Here is an 18,717-nt window from a genome sequence, read left to right as displayed (position 1 = left end):
TCTTCATCGGGCAGCCCATCCAGTGGACTCACCCTGCTTTGCAAGCCCGTTTCCAGCGGGCCTCCTCCCTGCAGCCCACCCATGACCTTCCAGCCCATGATGGTCATGATGCCCTCCTCCCAGTCGTCTTCATCGGGCAGCCCATCCAGTGGACTCACCCTGCTTTGCAAGCCCGTTTCCAGCGGGCCTCCTCCCTGCAGCCCACCCATGACCTTCCAGCCCATGATGGTCATGATGCCCTCCTCCCAGTCGTCTTCATCGGGCAGCCCATCCAGTGGCCTCACCCTGCTTTGCAAGCCCGTGTCCAGCGGGCCTCCTCCCTGCAGCCCACCCATGAGCTGCCAGCCCATGATGGTCATGATGCCCTCCTCCCAGTCGTCTTCATCGGGCAGCCCATCCAGTGGCCTCACCCTGCTTTGCAAGCCCGTGTCCAGCGGGCCCTCTCCCTGCAGCCCACCCATGAGCTGCCAGCCCATGATGGTCATGATGCCCTCCTCCCAGTCGTCTTCCCCATGCAGCTCACCCAGTGGACCCACTCTGCTCTGCAAGCCCGTGTCCTGCGGGCCCCCTCCCTGCTGCTGCTGACCTCCACACTCCAGCCCAGCTCCTCCACTGCACACCACGCTGCCCCCTCCTCCAGGGAGAACTCCTGCGTGGCCTCTAGGGTCTGCACGTGGGGCTGGAGAGCCTGCTCGGGACCCCTGGGCCAGCAGTGAGACCACGGCAGGACGGGGCTGCTCCCTCAGAGCCCCTGGACACCCCCTGGGGAGCCCTGGCCCAGGACCCTGCTCTGTCTCCAGCAGGGAGCCACCCCCCGTGTGACCAAATAAACATGTTCTGTGCAGCTTCCCTCTGGCTCACTGTCTGACCTTCTGGAGTTCGGGGGCACAAGCTGCCACAGCACAGCACCCCAAGGTGCTGCTCCCTGAGGCAGAACAGAAGGGGCGGGCAACATGGGGGCAGTGAGGGGACCAAAGGGCCCTGAGACCCCCTGTCTCGGGCCCCCTCGGGGGGCAGGAACCGCCCCACCAGCCCCCACAGTCACAGATGGAGCTTGTGATCCTGGGAGGACCAGGAAGTCACAGAGCCTCAGCCCCACCCCTGCACACAGACTGTGGACAAGAACCGGGTCCGGGCCTCAGTGACCCCCACCAGCCCTCCGAGTGCCCTGCATGGAGGGTCCCAGCACACGGGCTGTGCGGGTGAATCTGGTCCTGGTCGGTGACCCCCAGCCACCCCACCCAGCCCAGGGCAGCCCAGGCCCCAAGGGGAGGGAGATATGTGGAGTCCTGGTGAGGTAGGCAGGTAGACAGGGAAAGGCCCTTGGCAATGAAATGGAGATTTAACAGAGTCTCTGGGAAGGAGACTCTTAAGACTTGCAGATTCAAGAAAACAAAAGACCCAGAGGAAACCATCAGCAGACCCTGAGGATAATGGACCCCTCCCTAGGAAGTTCCCTAAAGAAGGCCATCCCCACTCCCAACCTCCCTGGTAACCTCCTTAGCAACGGACTTTGACCTGGAAAGAAGCCCCACGTGGGGGCAGGTTGAAGAAACCCTATAAAGGACACCTTGAACAAAGGAAGGGCGCCCATATGCTGCCTGAGCCCATGTGCTGCTTGCGCCCGTGTGACAGAGGACATGTGTTGCCGGAGCACATGTGTCGCCCGCATCTCATTATCCATTCAGGTGGGGGGAGGTGTGGGAGGGGGATATAATCGGGTTCTTGGTGGTGGAACATGTGCACTGGTGAAGGGATGGGGGTTTGATCATTATATGACTGAGACTTAAACTGAAAGCTTTGCAACTTTTTTCACGGCGATTCAATAAAATAAAAATTAAAACTCAAAAAAAAAAAAAAGAAGCGCTTCTCTTCTTTTTGACCCAATTTTAACAAGCAGGAAACAGGCTAGTTGGACTGAGAAACGGGGGGATAATCCCAATTTGCCGACAGGAAATTTTTACCCTGGGTCCTGCACTTCCTTTCTCTGTCCATCAGTTTTTCTTCCTTGGTTCTTGGAGGGTCAGATCGATGGATCAGGTATGTATGAGTGCACATGCATGTGATTTTGTTTTCTTTCTGTATGTCTGTCTGTGTTAAGTGTTTAAATATTGAAGTCAGATTGAAATCAGAAGTGGAAATCCTTGTAACTGGGCAAACAGCCCCATCACAAAGGTTAGTAATATGTACGCCAAAAAAATTTAATAGTTTGAGTGTTTTTTGGAGCTTTTTAGGAATTGTAAAATTAGAGCATGAAACCAAGTTGAAAACTGTTAAAGATTGGTATATAGATTGGTATAAAGATTGGTACACGATTTGAAATATCTAAAGTACAAGTACTATTATAATTAAAAAGATGTTTTCCTCATTCTTTGTAAAAATGATACAAGTTTTCATTATGTTAGTACATTTTCCTCTCTAAATATTTGTATTATAATGTTGCAACAATGTTGCGATTTTACCGGAGAGTCAGAGGCACTTTACTCGCTGAAGAAATATACGTTTTTGGGGGAGGATCACAGGACTGCCTCCGGAGGTTTTGTGTTATGGCCTGCCCGAGAGCAGCCTGTTCAATCTCCTTTTATTTATTAAATTAACATACAAACCAATCATATTCAGCCACATAGGCGAATATGCAAATCAACCAACGGAAACAGTAACCGCCATTTAAAGTTATAGTAACCAAAACATAAACTGTTTACATCCAGGCCTAGCTAGACCTGAGATTATGGGATGTTGTATACCAACATTATAATTTTTGTTTGTATCTGCATTATATTGAGTTGTTAAAAAGATAAATGAAATAATTGTATATAAAAATAGGTTCAACAGGTATTGATTTAGTTCTAAACATAAGTTCTAAGAGATAACAGGTTTATTATATAAGACTGGGTGACATTCCATGCATATTTTATTGGGACATCTATGAAGTTTGAGAAGGAGGAAGTTTCTAATTTTACTTATGGATGCCGGTGATTCTTCTTTGTCCATGAGAGAAGAATCTGATAACGGGAGTGCTTCGGCAGTTGCTGATTGTGGAAAAACCTAGACTGTGAAGTTCATCCAGAAATGGCATGAAAGTGTTGTTTTTGTTTAGAGACTAATTGGTCTTCGTTGACAAGTGTCTCTGAATCAGGATTGGAACTGAAATATTACTTAATGTGTGCAAACTCTGTATATGTGAACTCTGTGTTATAAAATGAAAAACAATTTCTTTAAGGTTAGATTTTCTTAAGATTTTCTTGAGGAATTACTGGAAAGATTTGTGAAAATGTTTGTATTGTTTATTGTGTAAAACACAAAAATAAAAAGAAAAGAGGTGGCGAGGCAGGTGAAGGAATGGAACGGAGCCAAGATGGTTGGTCTCACTCGCAGTTTATTCCAATCTTCCTTCTCCATTCTCCTCTGATTATCCTCCTGCTTCTTCCTCCCCCATCCTACTTCATTCTCTCTCTCTCTCTGCCTCTCTCCCAGCTATCGGTCTCTCTCTCGATCTGTGGATCTGGCTCCGTGGATCTGGCCCCCGTGGATCTGGCCCCCGTGGATCTGGCTCCCAACCCACTCTTACAGCCTCGTTAAATCTCCACAGCATGAGGGGGTTAGGGCATACACATAGGTGTGGTCAGCAATAGGGTAAGGTTCTTTTCCCTCAGGGGATACTTCTCCTAGGACTTAATTCTCTTTCAGCAGGAGGATCCACCCAAGGGCGGAGTCCCATGAATGTGTTTCTCTTCTCCTCAGCCAGCAAACATATAAGAATTCATAATATTAATCATTTTGTATGGACACAATAAGAGATGCATTAAAGCTTATAGAATTGCTCTCCTGGGGCCATCTCAATCTCAGACTACAGTGCTCAGGCCAGAACAGTCTTTCCTATCCCTAGCAGGGTCCCAGTCTCATAATTACTATTGGATCACGACAGCATTTGTCTATGACCAAGCTCTTAACTTATAGTTAAGAACTAGGCACTTTGGCCAGGCCCATCTCGATGCCAGGGTAGCACATAACTCACCGCTTGCCCTGGATCCTTCCCGTCCCACGTCGGGGACCCTACTTTGGGGTGCTAGGAACTTAGGGCAACTGAGGCTTAAGTGGAGAAAGCAGATGCCCGGGAGGGAATAATATTCGAGGCCAATTAAGTCCCAAGTTACAAAAACATAATATTGTCTTCTTGTGTCTATACAAAAAAGACATAGCTTTAAAGTAAATTATTCAAAAGGCATAAAGAGGAGAGAAAGGCAATGTTATAATATTCAGTGTCCTAGGAAGTTCTGACCTTACCAATTAACAGAGTTTGATTAGAGGAAGAGCAGATAAACTGGTAGAATTGGTTACAGATAAACAAAGGAATGGGAGTGACTCGGGAGCACTTTGATGGGTATGACTGATAAACCTAAGCTCCTTGTGGCAAGGGGAGCAGGACAAACCAATGATATCCAACAGTTTATTACTGCCCATTTTAAACAAAAATGGGGGAAATGTTGGTGTACAACAACCCATAATATCAGGCCTAGCCAGGCTTGGATGTAAACTTGGATTTTCTGTTACTGTTACTTTAACGGACTATACTTCCGGCTATGTAACTGACTTTGATACTGTTTCCGTTGACTAAGTTAATTTGCATCTTCTGCCTATGTGGCTGAATATCATTGGTTAAAACATCAAGCTAGTTAATAAAAGAGGACTGAACAGGCTACTCTCTGGCAGGCCACAACACAAAAAACTCGGAGACAGTTATGTGATCCTCCCAGAAAACGCATACTTCTTTCGCTTGCATATCTTAAATGCCTCAGACTGTCTAAACAAACCTTACAGAAACATTGTTGCAACACTATAAAATTACCCTTCAGAATGAAAGGAGAACTATAGACTTTCTCAAATAACAATTTAGGGGATTTATTCCCAATAGACCAGCCTTGCAAGAAAGGTGAGCAAGATTTCTTTAGAAAGAAGAAAAAATATAAACGCCAAAACCATTTTTTGCATAAAGTAAATTTATGCAAATTTAAGGGCTATATGAAGATAAAAGCATTTTTCTTTTCCTTAATTGAATGAGCAAAATTACGTGTTCAAAATAATTCAAAAATATATTGAACATCTGTGCTTATGTGCATGTCATGTTAACATAAACATCTGTATAAGGCTTCCATATAGAATACATAAGCATCTTAGTATGTATGAACATGCTTATGTATACTTACACATGTGAATGTTTTATTTATGTTTCCATATGAAAGTGGGATTTCCAGGGCCTGGCATATTGTTGAATCTTGTTTTTTTTTCTCCTATTCTTTTATTTTTGAAGGGGAGACCCTCATGGTGCTCAGTGCTCACTCTGGCTGTGTACTCAGGGTCCACAGCCTCACTCCTGGTGCTCAGGAAACCATCTGTGGTGTTGAGATGCAAGGAAGCACCTCACATGCTGCTCTGTATTGCTGGCCTCTGGATGATGCCGATTTCTAGACTTTTTTGACCTAGTGTCAGGAATCAGACACAGACCTTCTTCTTTTTTTTTTTTTTTGAGTTTTAATTTTTATTTTATTGAATCGCCGTGAAAAAAGTTGCAAAGCTTTCAGGTTTACGTCTCAGTCATATAGTGATCAAACCCCCATCCCTTCACCAGTGCACATGTTCCACCACCAAGAACCCCAGTATACCCCCCTCCCACACAGCCCCCCCACCAGAGTGGCTAATGATCTTCACTTTACTCTCTATACTTTGAGTACATTCAATATTTCAACAGAGAACTCACTATTATTATTTAGAATTTTCTCCCAACTATCAAACGTGCCGAAAAGGCATCATTTGATAATTTGTTTTCCATTGCTGATAGTGAAGACTATATGAGCTTGCGCGGCCACAACAACGGCCACCGGTTTTGGATTTCTGATACTTTAGTAATTAAGTCCAGAGAAATTTCTGCCAGAAGTCACCGAAAGACAAGGCCGAGAGAGAAAAACCTATCCCCTCCTCGGGCGGCCTGGGGTTATAGCTCAGTTCACAGTCAAGATGCATGTCTGTAAGAAGCCGCTGGGTGCCAAAAGTGATTAGTAGCCCTCCAGGATCATAGTCTTTAAGGAGCAGAAGAGCCGTTTCATGTTTGTGGCCACTCCGGTTCTCGTCAGGGCAAGAGAGTGAATAAACGGCAACTAATCAGCAACCAGCTTGGTCCTCGTTCTTCCTTTGTCCATCCAAGGCAACAGCCATCCCGGGTGGAGAAGCAGCACAAGAGCACCGAACGCGGGTGGCGAGAGAGAGCCTCCCAGAGAGCCCTCTAACATCTGTAAACGTGTAATCCCTGAACGAAGGAGTTTACACAGCTCTACTCGGGGTTCACAGCTGGCCTCCCTGGGTGCAGGCCCGAACTCCCAACTAAAGACAAAGAAATTTCCTTCTCTAGTACCTGTTTGAACATTTATTTTATTTTATTTTATTTTATTTTTTTTGCTTTTTGGGTCACACCCAGCGATGCTCAGGGGTTACTCCTGGCTCTGCACTCAGGAATTACTCCTGGCGGTGCTTGGGGGACCATATGGGATGCCGGGGATCGAACCCGGGTCGGCCGCGTGCAAGGCAAACGCCCTACCCACTGTGCTATCGCTCCGGCCCCAAGTTTGAACATTTCTTACAGCTTCTGTGACTCTGCTGAGTTCCTCATCTGCTCATGATCCTTGGGCTTACGTCAAGCAACTGTGACTGACACGCTAATCAGTTACTTTAACTGAGTTAAGCCTTGCTCCATCTCACTGGTAACTGTAGTCTTAAAATTTACACCTAAATCCCAGGCTTGGGAGTAGGGGTCCACCACCTGCCCTCCCAGCCATTCTACCACATCTCTAATCCATTTTTACATATTTTCCATCTTGATGATTTGCCGCTCTCAGAATACTTTCTTTAGCTCTACATTCCATTTCTCCTACTCTCTTTTAAGCTGTATTGAATATGATGCTTAAGTTGTTCACTCTTTTAAACTTTATTTGAATACAGCGGTTAACAGAGTTTCATAATGTGGCTGTTTTTGGCATTCAATATTCCAACACCCATCTGTGTGACCCTCCCTTCTCCATCGTCCCGGTTTCTTACCCACCCCCAAGCCTCCCCTATTAGTAGGCACAAAATAATTTATTTTATATTACTTGTATAATATAAAGTTGTCAAAATGGCTGTTGTCATTTGTTGACAACATTTGTTGACACAAAATGTCATTTGTTGTCAAAATGGCTGTTGGAATTAACCATTCTTTTACTGAAGTATCAATAAATACTTCAGTAAAAGAAAATTGTGTGAGAGTTGTCCTATTTCACAATGTCCTATCTCATCAAAGTCATTGTCTGAGGGTTTGCTGAGCTTCCAGTTGCTAGTTGAGCCTCCTGTTATTGTTTATTGAGCTCAGTTTGTTCCTATGCTACTTTCCCACTGCGTTTGCGGTGCTCCTCCTGGGCTGTCAGTATCGTGGAATTTGGAGGCGCTGTGAGGCCACGTTTGCGGCTGCGCGCTGCAGGATCTTGGGATCTGTGGGGCTGGCATGGTTCCTGGCTCGCCCACTCCCGAGGGTGCCCCGAGCCTTCAGCTGAAGACAGATGCACCTGTGGGTTTTGGATGTTTGGCATCTCTCCCGAGATTAGCTGGAAGCTGTAAAGCTGGGCTGTGGCTTACGTGGCATGGCTATGGGACGTGAGTGTGACTGCGGGCAGTCCAGGCAGTATGGGGGGCTGAGGGAAGGTTGCCTGCCCCCAATCCAAGAAGACCCCAGAGTTTTCAGCCCGATCACTGGTGTACCTGGGATTTTTGTCAGCCTGCTGTCTCTGCAGAGTTTAGTCACAACAGTGAGTTGAGCTGTTCGCATGGTAGCGGCTCTGGGGTGTCGGCGTGGCCGCTGGACTTTGGCGGGGCAGGGGCTCGGCTCTCCCCCCGACTGAGGGCTTCCCAGAGTCTTAGCTGAAGACCAGCGTACCCAGGTGCTTAGTGTCCACCGGTTTTAAGTTTTCACTGCCTGATTTATTTTTGTTTGGGGCCACACCTGGTGATGCCCAGGCTCGCTTCCAGCTCTGTACCCAAGTATCACTCCCGGCGGGCTTGGGGGACCGTCTGGGGTGCCAGGAGTTGAGCCAGGACCAGCCGTGTGCAGAGCTAAAGCCCTACCTGCTGTTCCGTCACTCTGGCCCCTCATTATCTGATTTTGAAGCTTCTCTTTTTGTTTCCCCCGGTTGTGCTTCTTTTGTTTCAATAAACGATATTTTTATTGTTTACAACTTATTTAAATAAATTAGCCTGTTTTATTCTTGCATATGGTCACTGTGTCATATGTCTTCATCCAGGACTTATTTCTCCTGTAACTGGAAGTTTGTACTTTAGGTCACCTCCACCTGTTTTCTTCATTCCACCCTCCTCCAGGGGCCCATTGTTCTGTTCTGTATGTCTGTAAATCTAGGATTTCTTAGATTCCACAGGTAAGCGAAGTCATATAGTGTTTGCTTTTCTCTGTCTGACACATCTCATTAGTCCTGATTGTTTTGTGGCTACACCCAGCAGTGCTCAGGACTTACCCCTGGCTCTGGGTTCAGGGGTCACTTGTGGCGCTGCTCAGGGGGGACCAGGTGGGGAGCTGAGGATCGAGTATGGGTTGGACACACACCAGGTGAACGCCCTGCCCTCTGTCCTCTCTACCAGCCCTACGTCCAGATTGTTTGAAGTTTCCTGTCTGGTCGTTCTAGTATTTGGGTCGTTTTATTGATTGCTTCCTCTCTCTCTCTCTCTCTCTCTCTCTCTCTCTCTCTCTCTCTCTCTCTCTCTCTCTCTCTCTCTCTCTCTCGGTTTGTGGAAGAATTTCTTTATTTTTTTGTTGTTGCTTATTTTTCATATTTATTTTAATGAATCACCATGAAATACAGTTACAAGCTTACAACCTTTTGTGGTTACGTTTCAGTCATGCAATGATCAAGCACCCATCCCTCCACCAGTGCCCATTCTCCACCACCAATGATCCCAGTGTCCCTCCTGCCACCCCCACCCGCCCCACACCCAACTTCTGTCGCAGGCACATTCCTTCTTACTCTCTCCTTTTGGGTGTTATGGTGTTGCGTGAATATTCGTGCTGTCGGAGGCCCTGAGACAAGGAACGTGGAAGAAATCTATGTCATGGAGGGTCTAGGTTCTCTCTGACTCTTAGGCAAAGGTAGAGAGCCCCGTGATCTCCTTTTATTGATCATGGTACCTCTAAAGGGCGCAATATAGTGACATCACCAAAGGCATCAAAAAAGTTACAGGAAGAACAAACATTGAGGCAGTAGAACATGCATTGTTTCCTTGCATCTGCAGGCCAGTAATCTTGGCCTCCAGAAAGAAGATACAAAAACGAAAACCAAAACTTTTCTTGGGCTATACACACTTGGATTTACATCCCAAAGACAAGGCTGGGCTGCCACCTAAAATCTACACTTCAAATACAAACTGGGCCCACACCTGAAATCTGCATCCCAAACACTAGGCTGGGCCAAAGCCTGCAATTTACAATATCAAAGGTCAGGCCTGGCTAGCACCTGAGATCTGCATGTCAAAGACCAGCCAGGCTTCTGTGAGAAAAGGAACACTGCCCCTTATAAGATACCGGAATTATTTTCTGAAGGCAGCTGAAGAGGGAAAATGTTCCTGTCTGTAGTACAGTCTACATGGGCTCGCACTGATAGCTCAGACCATCCCCAACATTATGGTTTGCAATACAGGTACTAAGCAGCCATCATATTTTGTCCATGGTCTACTTTCAGCACCCATCTCCCATCCCGAGCTAGCCCACCAACCATCATTGACTAGTGACCCCCTCTCTGTCCTAGCTGCCTTCTCCTCCAGCATGTGAGACTGGCTTACAAGCCATAGGGTGATCCTCCTGGACCTAGTCTCTACTATCCTTGGGTGTTAGTCTCCCATTATGTTATTTTGTATTCCACAAATGAGTGCAGTCCTTCTATGTATGTCTCTTTCTGACCCATTTCACATAGCATGATTTCTTTGTCTCTGGATAATTGATTAATTTGACTTTGTATTTTTGTGTCTTCGAATACTTTTATTAAATATCATTTATTTATTTATTTATTTTTAAAAGTTTATTCTTTTATTGCATCACCGCGTGGAAAGTTACAAAGCTTTCAGGTTTAAGTCCCAGTTATACAATGCTGGAACCCCCATCCCTTCATTAAATATCATTTTTAAATCTCATGGTCACTCAATTAAAAAGTAAAATAAGATAATAGGAATAAAAGAAAACCATATTTATGAATTAATGAAAATAAAGTAAGAGCCTTTCCGGCCGGCTGTCAGCCAGCTCCGCAGTGGGGGAGATTGAGTCACTCCGCCAGGTGTGACCTTTACTTGTTGTTCTTCTAGTCGTTGTGACATCAGGGCGCAGAGATTCGAGCTCCTGTGTGAGGCAGCAGGGGCCTTGTTCTTGGAGAGGGCTGGGGGCTCCGTCCTGGCTGCACCCTAAGTTCTCAGCTGCTGGGTTGGACCCAGTGATGGCGGTGGGCCCCATGGGTGACTTACGTGAAGCGGGGAGGAGAAAGACGGTCACTTTCTCCCCAACCACCTCTACCACCCGGGACCCAGGGTTACTGGGTTCTTGTCTCACTCACGGAAAAACAGTTCAGGAGTAGACAAGCAGTGAAGTAAATAGATTTTATTCAGAGGTTTCCGAGGGAAGGAGGAAGGGATCAGTGGGAGAGAGAAGAGTAAGAATAACACGCTCAAGAGAGAACACGGGCTTCTCCAAGGGTGAAGAAGCTTGTAAGAAGCTTGTGTAAGCTTCCCCTACACATAACAGAGCTTTAGACACAAAAGTATGAAAGCATGCAAGTACACATCTCAAGAGGGGAGATGCGGGCGACACATGTTCGGGCGACACATGTCCTCGGTCACGCAGGCGCAAGCAGCACATGGGCTCAGGCAGCATATGGGCGCCCTTCCTTTGTTCAAGGTGTCCTTTATAGGGTTTCTTCAACCTGCCCCCACGTGGGGCTTCTTTCCAGGTCAAAGTCCGTTGCTAAGGAGGTTACCAGGGAGGTTGGGAGTGGGGATGGCCTTCTTTGGGGAACTTCCTAGGGAGGGGTCCATTATCCTCAGGGTCTGCTGATGGTTTCCTCTGGGTCTTTTGTTTTCTTGAATCTGCAAGTCTTAAGAGTCTCCTTCCCAGAGACTCTCTTAAATCTCCATTTCATTGCCAAGGGCCTTTCCCTGTCTACCTGCCTACCTCACCAGGACTCCACATATCTCCCTCCCCTTGGGGCCTGGGCTGCCCTGGGCTGGGTGGGGTGGCTGGGGGTCACCGACCAGGACCAGATTCACCCGCACAGCCCGTGTGCTGGGACCCTCCATGCAGGGCACTCGGAGGGCTGGTGGGGGTCACTGAGGCCCGGACCCGGTTCTTGTCCACAGTCTGTGTGCAGGGGTGGGGCTGAGGCTCTGTGACTTCCTGGTCCTCCCAGGATCACAAGCTCCATCTGTGACTGTGGGGGCTGGTGGGGCGGTTCCTGCCCCCCGAGGGGGCCCGAGACAGGGGGTCTCAGGGCCCTTTGGTCCCCTCACTGCCCCCATGTTGCCCGCCCCTTCTGTTCTGCCTCAGGGAGCAGCACCTTGGGGTGCTGTGCTGTGGCAGCTTGTGCCCCCGAACTCCAGAAGGTCAGACAGTGAGCCAGAGGGAAGCTGCACAGAACATGTTTATTTGGTCACACGGGGGGTGGCTCCCTGCTGGAGACAGAGCAGGGTCCTGGGCCAGGGCTCCCCAGGGGGTGTCCAGGGGCTCTGAGGGAGCAGCCCCATCCTGCCGTGGTCTCACTGCTGGCCCAGGGGTCCCGAGCAGGCTCTCCAGCCCCACGTGCAGACCCTAGAGGCCACGCAGGAGTTCTCCCTGGAGGAGGGGGCAGCGTGGTGTGCAGTGGAGGAGCTGGGCTGGAGTGTGGAGGTCAGCAGCAGCAGGGAGGGGGCCCGCAGGACACGGGCTTGCAGAGCAGAGTGGGTCCACTGGGTGAGCTGCATGGGGAAGACGACTGGGAGGAGGGCATCATGACCATCATGGGCTGGCAGCTCATGGGTGGGCTGCAGGGAGAGGGCCCGCTGGACACGGGCTTGCAAAGCAGGGTGAGGCCACTGGATGGGCTGCCCGATGAAGACGACTGGGAGGAGGGCATCATGACCATCATGGGCTGGCAGCTCATGGGTGGGCTGCAGGGAGGAGGCCCGCTGGACACGGGCTTGCAAAGCAGGGTGAGGCCACTGGATGGGCTGCCCGATGAAGACGACTGGGAGGAGGGCATCATGACCATCATGGGCTGGACGGTCATGGATGGGCTGCAGGGAGGAGGCCCGCTGGAAACGGGCTTGCAAAGCAGGGTGAGTCCACTGGATGGGCTGCCCGATGAAGACGACTGGGAGGAGGGCATCATGACCATCATGGGCTGGAAGGTCATGGGCGGCGGGCCACAGGGAGAGGACCCGCAGGACACGGGCTCGCAGATCAGCGTGGGTCCACTGGATTGGCTGCACGAGGAGGACGACTGGGAGGAGGGCATCAGGACCATCATGGGCTGGCAGCTCATGGGTGGGCTGCAGGGAGAGGACCCGCAGGACACGGGCTCGCAGATCAGCGTAGGTCCACTGGATTGGCTGCACGAGGAGGACGACTGGGAGGAGGGCATCATGACCATCATGGGCTGGCAGCTCATGGGTGGGCTGCAGGGAGAGGACCCACAGGACACGGGCTCGCAGAGCAGGGTGGGTCCACTGGGTTGGCTGCCCGATGAAGACGACTGGGAAGAGGGCATCATGACCATCATGGGCTGGCAGCTCATGGGTGGGCTACAGGGAGAGGACCCGCAGGACACGGGCTCGCAGAGCAGGGTGGGTCCACTGGGTTGGCTGCCCGATGAAGATGACTGGGAAGAGGGCATCATGACCATCATGGGCTGGCAGCTCATGGGCGGTGGGCAGCAGGGGGAGCAGCCTGAGGAGCAGCTGGTCTGGCACATGGCGGGTGCTGAGGGTGTGCGGGGTGGTGTGTGGGTGCTGGCGGAGGGTGGATGTCTGTGCTCCCTTCCCTGGCAGCCTTTATACCCGGCTGTGGGCGTCCGGTGACACGGAAGATCCCCCTGGACTTCCTCTTGGCTCGCCCGGCACTTCCCCGCATCCCCCTGGGACACGCGTCCCCAGGTCCGCACCCACAAACAAGCCTGGCTGCAGGGCCTTCTCTCCTGCAAACTGGAAGTTCCGGTTTGAGCTCCCGTGGCTCGGGTGGGTCTCAGCCCCGCTGTGCTGGCCGCCTGCTGAACATGGTGCTTCCTTTGGTCCTGTCTTGAATAAACCTCTCGCTCTCCTCCTCCTCCTCCTTCTGGCTCTGCGTCTCTTCGTTCGGTTGCGTCCCCTCCTTAGTCCCATGAAAGGTCCTCCCTGCGGGACAGGATGATGCCCGCAGGGGGGACCCCCACATCTGGCGCCCAGCATGGGGCACTAGGGGACCACCAAACGCCCGGTCAAGTTCATGTCAGCCGACGAATTCACGGAAAAGTGAGTGTCTCTCAGGGTCGCCTCTCTCTTGGCGCACACCCTGGTATGGGACCGGGCTCGAATACAGTCTCGTGTTAAGGACGAGACGGTCACTGGCGGAAAGGCTTGAACCCCTTTGTCCTGTGTTTTCATTTCTGTCGAGTTGGCAGAAACAGCCTACCAGTGAAGCAGTCACTGGTGGAAGGTTGAATCCCTTTGTCCTGTGTTTTCATTTCTGTCGAGTTGGCAGAAACACTCTACCAGTGAAGCAGCCACTGGTGGAAGGCTTGAACCCCTTTGTCCTGTGTTTTCATTTCTGTCGAGTTGGCAGAAACAGCCTACCAGTGACCCTTTCTTTTCTCTTCTTGCTTTATGGCCTGCATATCCTCTGTTTCCAAGGCTTCCTCAGTCTGTGGGGATAAGGCCACCCCCATGCACGGGGCTGACTCCTCAAATTCTACTACTATAGACTCTGACCATCCTGCTCCCCTACCTGAGCCCTCCCATGCGGAGGTGCCTCCGAGACTTTATCCTGTGATTTCTGGCATCTCTGATCCCTCTCCTACAGAACCCGAATCCCTGCCCCCGGAGGATGGGGCTATCCTGGAAAATGAGATAGCTAGGTATCAACCCTCAGCCCCTTGGCCCCCATCGGGAAAGCAGCCACCCCCTTTGTCACCAGGTATCATACCTAGCTCGGACCATCAGAGAACTTTGTACGCAAGTGTGAGATCCTTAATGTTTTATGGTACTCTATGAGTGTTTTAATCTTTATATTTGTGTTTTCCTAGAAATCAGAATTCTAAGATGTCCCCTGGTTAATTTCTAATGTGAAATGAACTTTTGCCAAGTGAATATATGTTGTAAGAACTTTCTAAACCTTTTTGAATATCTATAGAACTGACAATGCTTTTAAAATGGTATGGCAGAGTAGTTTTGTCATGTTAAATGAGATGATTGATAACTAGTGTCCAAATTTGGGAAATCATGTTGTACTGAGTTCAGTAAAATAAGAGTTTAAATTTGTGGGACGACTATAAGGAATATAGATGTATGTCTTAAGTCAGAAAGATAATGGATGCAGATATCATCAGTTGGAAAAAGGAAAGGATCCTGTTAAAGTGAAGTTGATTTTGAAATGGGTTGAAGGAAAGTTACAGGACAGAATGAATGTAAAAGAATGTGTAGAAGGTTTGAGGTTGTGTTTGAAGGAAGGAAAGTGATCACTTGTGTAAAACACAAAAATAAAAAGAAGAGGTGCAATCACTGTTCTAAGAAACTCTTTAAATCACATGCAGAAATTGTTCTAGTATGTTTTTTGGTAGGATCTATGGAAAAGATATTGGATGGATTGTCTGGACTCCTGTTACAGTACTCTTAGATAATTGAATTCTTCAAAAGTTGCGGGAAATCAAGGGTTTTTCAAATGGGATTAAATGAATTAGACATGTTTAACTGTACACTGGACTCCCAGTACAGTGCTCTTATTAATGGGAAGTCAAGGTTTTCAACATGGGATTGAATGGGTTAAATATGATGTTAAATTGTACACTTTCTCTACAGATTTAGATTCTTTGGCTAGGAACACAGTGAGATGTGTTGCATCTCACTGTGAGTAAAGTGAAATGTTTTTCTCTTCTTTGTACCTTCGGTATGTTTTTGATGCTTCATGGCACTATGTTGGTTTGCATAAATCCAGACAAAAGTCTTTCCTCTCTGTAATAGGGTCTACCCCTCATGCAGACAGGAAAATCAATTATGGGACCCAAAAGCCCTCTTTCAGGGAAAGAGTCAAGGGATTGGTCTAAATGACAGGAGCAGGTATTTAACAGGTACTGTTTCAAGTACCCTACAAACCTCAGGGAGACCCTAGAGGCCAGTTGGCTTAAGGAAAGAATGGAAATCATCACTGCTATGGAAAATGAGAAATCCGGGAATCTGTGTGACTGACACAATCTGGGCCTACTCAGCATCAAGAAAAACCCTGGAAACCAGGATCTCTCCCAGCCCTGAAAAAGGGAGGGGGTGGACTCCTTTCTGCCAGGATGCATCTACGGAAAAGGCCACCTCCAGTTCAACCTGAAAGATCGAGATCATCCAGTTCATCGTGGGACGTTTATGGCCAGGCCTGGGTAACTCTGACGTGCCACATAAGATTAATGCCATTATTGGTGTGCCTCCTGTCTTTAGCCCAACCCCCAGGACTTCTCAGTAAATAATGGGGTACCCCAAAATGGAGAGTTCTCCAATCTTGCTGTGTTTATGCAAAAGAACAAGTCAGACTAGTTAAGCCATCAGGTAAATTTTAAAATGAAGGTGGAGAGAAAAGCTCTCACAAGCTCTGTAAGATGGCTCCCTACACTGTCTCAGCCTCCGTGATGACTCGGGCCGACTTGTGACGGAGCCACGATGTTTCCCAGGACACGAGATGGCCACTCATGCTGAGGAGAGCTGCCCGAGCCACTGTCAAGAGCTGGAAGGACACAACCCACTCCCAGGTCCCCCAGCACCCAGCGCGGCTGTTCAGGGCAGTGTGGGTTAGGGGTCAGTGGGTGTAGACAGGGCAGTGTGGATTAGGGGTCAGTGGATGTAGGCGGGCAGTGTGGGTTAGAGATTAGTGGGTGTAGACGGGCAGTGTGGGTTATGGAGGTTAGTGGGGCCCACCGGGTGTCCTCTCTGAGGATTGCTGACCCGTTGGGCACCTTGTGAGTGCGGGTGCGCCTAACCCGTCTCTGGGGCGGGCTGTGTGGACACTGCTCCTGCCCACCGTAGTTGGAGACTGACCGGGACGAGGAGTCTCCCGCGGATGCAGTTCCAGAGCAGGCAGCCCTGCGGAACCAGGGTCAGAGTCGGGGCCAGTGTGGGGTCGGGGACCCTGAGGTGAGGTGCTCCGGGAGTGGTGACAGGGCTGGGCCCCGAGTCTGGGTCACCGCCGAGCCCTTGCGGGGACAGAGGCCGGCGTCCCCACAGCCTCTTCATGGTCAGTGTAGGCCCAGCGCTGGCCTCCAAGTCTGGGACCCGCAGCTGCTGAGTCACCGTGAGCGTCCCCTGCAGCCGAGGCTGCCACTGAGTCACGGGGAAGGCCCCGGGTGGCCGCTGTGGCAGGCGGAAGCGGAAGCACCGGCGTGTCCAGGAAGGACGTGCGGGCTGGGACGCCTGGCCGGGTATAAAGGCTGCCCGGGAGACAGAGCCCACAGATCCACCCGTCCTGCACTCCAGCCTCACCCAGCCCACGCCACCATGAGCCAAGCCAGCTGCTCCTCCTGCTGCATGCCCATGAGCTGCCAGCCCATGATGGTCATGATGCCCTCCTGCCCGTCCCCTGTGGTCTGCGAACCCAGGTCCTGTGGGTCCCCTCCGTGCTCTGCGTCCACCAGCTGCAAGCCCGTGATGGTCATGGTGCCCTCCAGCCAGTCCTCTGGGTCCTGCCAGCCATGTGGCCCCATCATGGTCTGCAAACCCGGGTCCTGTGAGCCCCCTCCCTGCTCTGCGTCCACCAGCTGCAAGCCTGTGGGGGTCATGGTGCCCTCCAGCCAGGCCTCTGGGTCCTGCCAAGCTTTTTGCTTTTGCCAAAAGTTTCGCTTTTGCCAAACTATAGGCCAATGATGGGAGGCGACAACAGTAACACCAGCACCTGAATCTAACATACCCTCCAGTTTTGTTCCATCCTTAAAGGTCATAACCAAAGTAGGCTTATCATCAGTAATCTTTTTTGCCCAAAATATTTCTGCATTAATGCTTCCAAAATCACATTTTCTTTTCATGCTGTATGTTTTCCTAGTATGCACGGAAGCAAAAGCAGTTGAGCAATACATTTCCCTTTAAATATTCTGATATCCGCTTGAACAGTGACTATAATTGAGATTTCATTCACAAAATCACTGTCAATGAGTCCCAGTTTTACATTAACACCTCGCAGAGTCATATTACTTCTCTCTAAGATCAATCCTGCCATTCCTTTTGGAAGGGGGTCATAAACATTAGTTGGGATTTTATAAATTTTTATAGGAGTCAGAAACAAATCCTGTAAAACTGAAATATCAGCGGCTATAGTTCCCTCCGTTGCTCTCACAAGGTCAATATAGGACAGTTTCTTGCTAATGCTCTTTGGTTCATTGATTGTTATCATGGTAGGGGATGAAAGACTCTTTAATTTAATTTTATATTTTATTGAAGATTTCCTGTATTGTTGGTGTACAACATCCCATAATCTCAGGCCTAGCTAGGCTTGGATGTAAACACGGATTTTCTGTACTGTTACTTTAACGGACTATACTTCCGGCTATGTAACTGGCTTTGATACTGTTTCCGTTGACTAAGTTATTTTGCAAATTCTGCCTTTGTGGCTGAATGTCATTGGTTAAAACATCAAGCTAGTTAAAGGGGCCTGAACAGGCTACTCTCCCGCAGGCCACACACAAAAACTCAGGAGACAGTTATGTGATCCTCCCAGAAAACATATATTTCTTTCGCGTGCATATTCTAAATGCCTCAGACTGTCTAAACAAATCTTACAGCAACATTGTTGCAACATATGGCGCCCAACACGGGGCTCGAAGATAAAGGCCAGGTATGAAGGAAATAGAGAAAGGGAGAGATAAAGAAAGAAAGAAAGAAAGAAAGAAAGAAAGAAAGAAAGAAAGAAAGAAAGAAAGAAAGAAAGAAAGAAAGAAAGAAAGAAAGAAAGAAAGAAAGAAAGAAAGAAAGAAAGAAAGAAAGAAAGAAAGAAAGAAAGAAAGAAAGGAAGGAAGGAAGGAAGGAAGAAGGAAGGAAAGAAAGAAAGAAAGAAAGAAAGAAAGAAAGAAAGAAAGAAAGAAAGAAAGAAAGAAAGAAAGAAAGAAAGAAAGAAAGAAAGAAAGAAAGAAAGAAAGAAAGAAAGAAAGAAAGAGAGAGAGAAAGAGAGGAAGAAAGAAAGAAAGAGAGAGAAAGAGAGGAAGAAAGAAAGAGAGAGAAAGAGAGGAAGGGAGGGAGGGAGGAAGAGGGAATAAAGAAATAGAGATAGAAAGAAAGGAAGAATAAAAAGGGAATAAAGAAAGATATAAAGTAAGGAAAGAAGAAGAAAAATAAAGGGAATAAAGAAATAGATAGAAATATTACACCTTCTCCAGATGGAGCCCTGGCGACACTGAGCAGCAACTAACACAGCTCCGGGTTGCGGGACTGGAACACATCCGCACTGTGGGGGGG

The sequence above is a fragment of the Sorex araneus genome, chromosome 2 (genome assembly GCF_027595985.1).
Source record: "Sorex araneus isolate mSorAra2 chromosome 2, mSorAra2.pri, whole genome shotgun sequence".
NCBI classification, from domain to species: domain Eukaryota; kingdom Metazoa; phylum Chordata; class Mammalia; order Eulipotyphla; family Soricidae; genus Sorex; species Sorex araneus.
Note: the sequence above shows the minus strand (reverse complement) of the source record.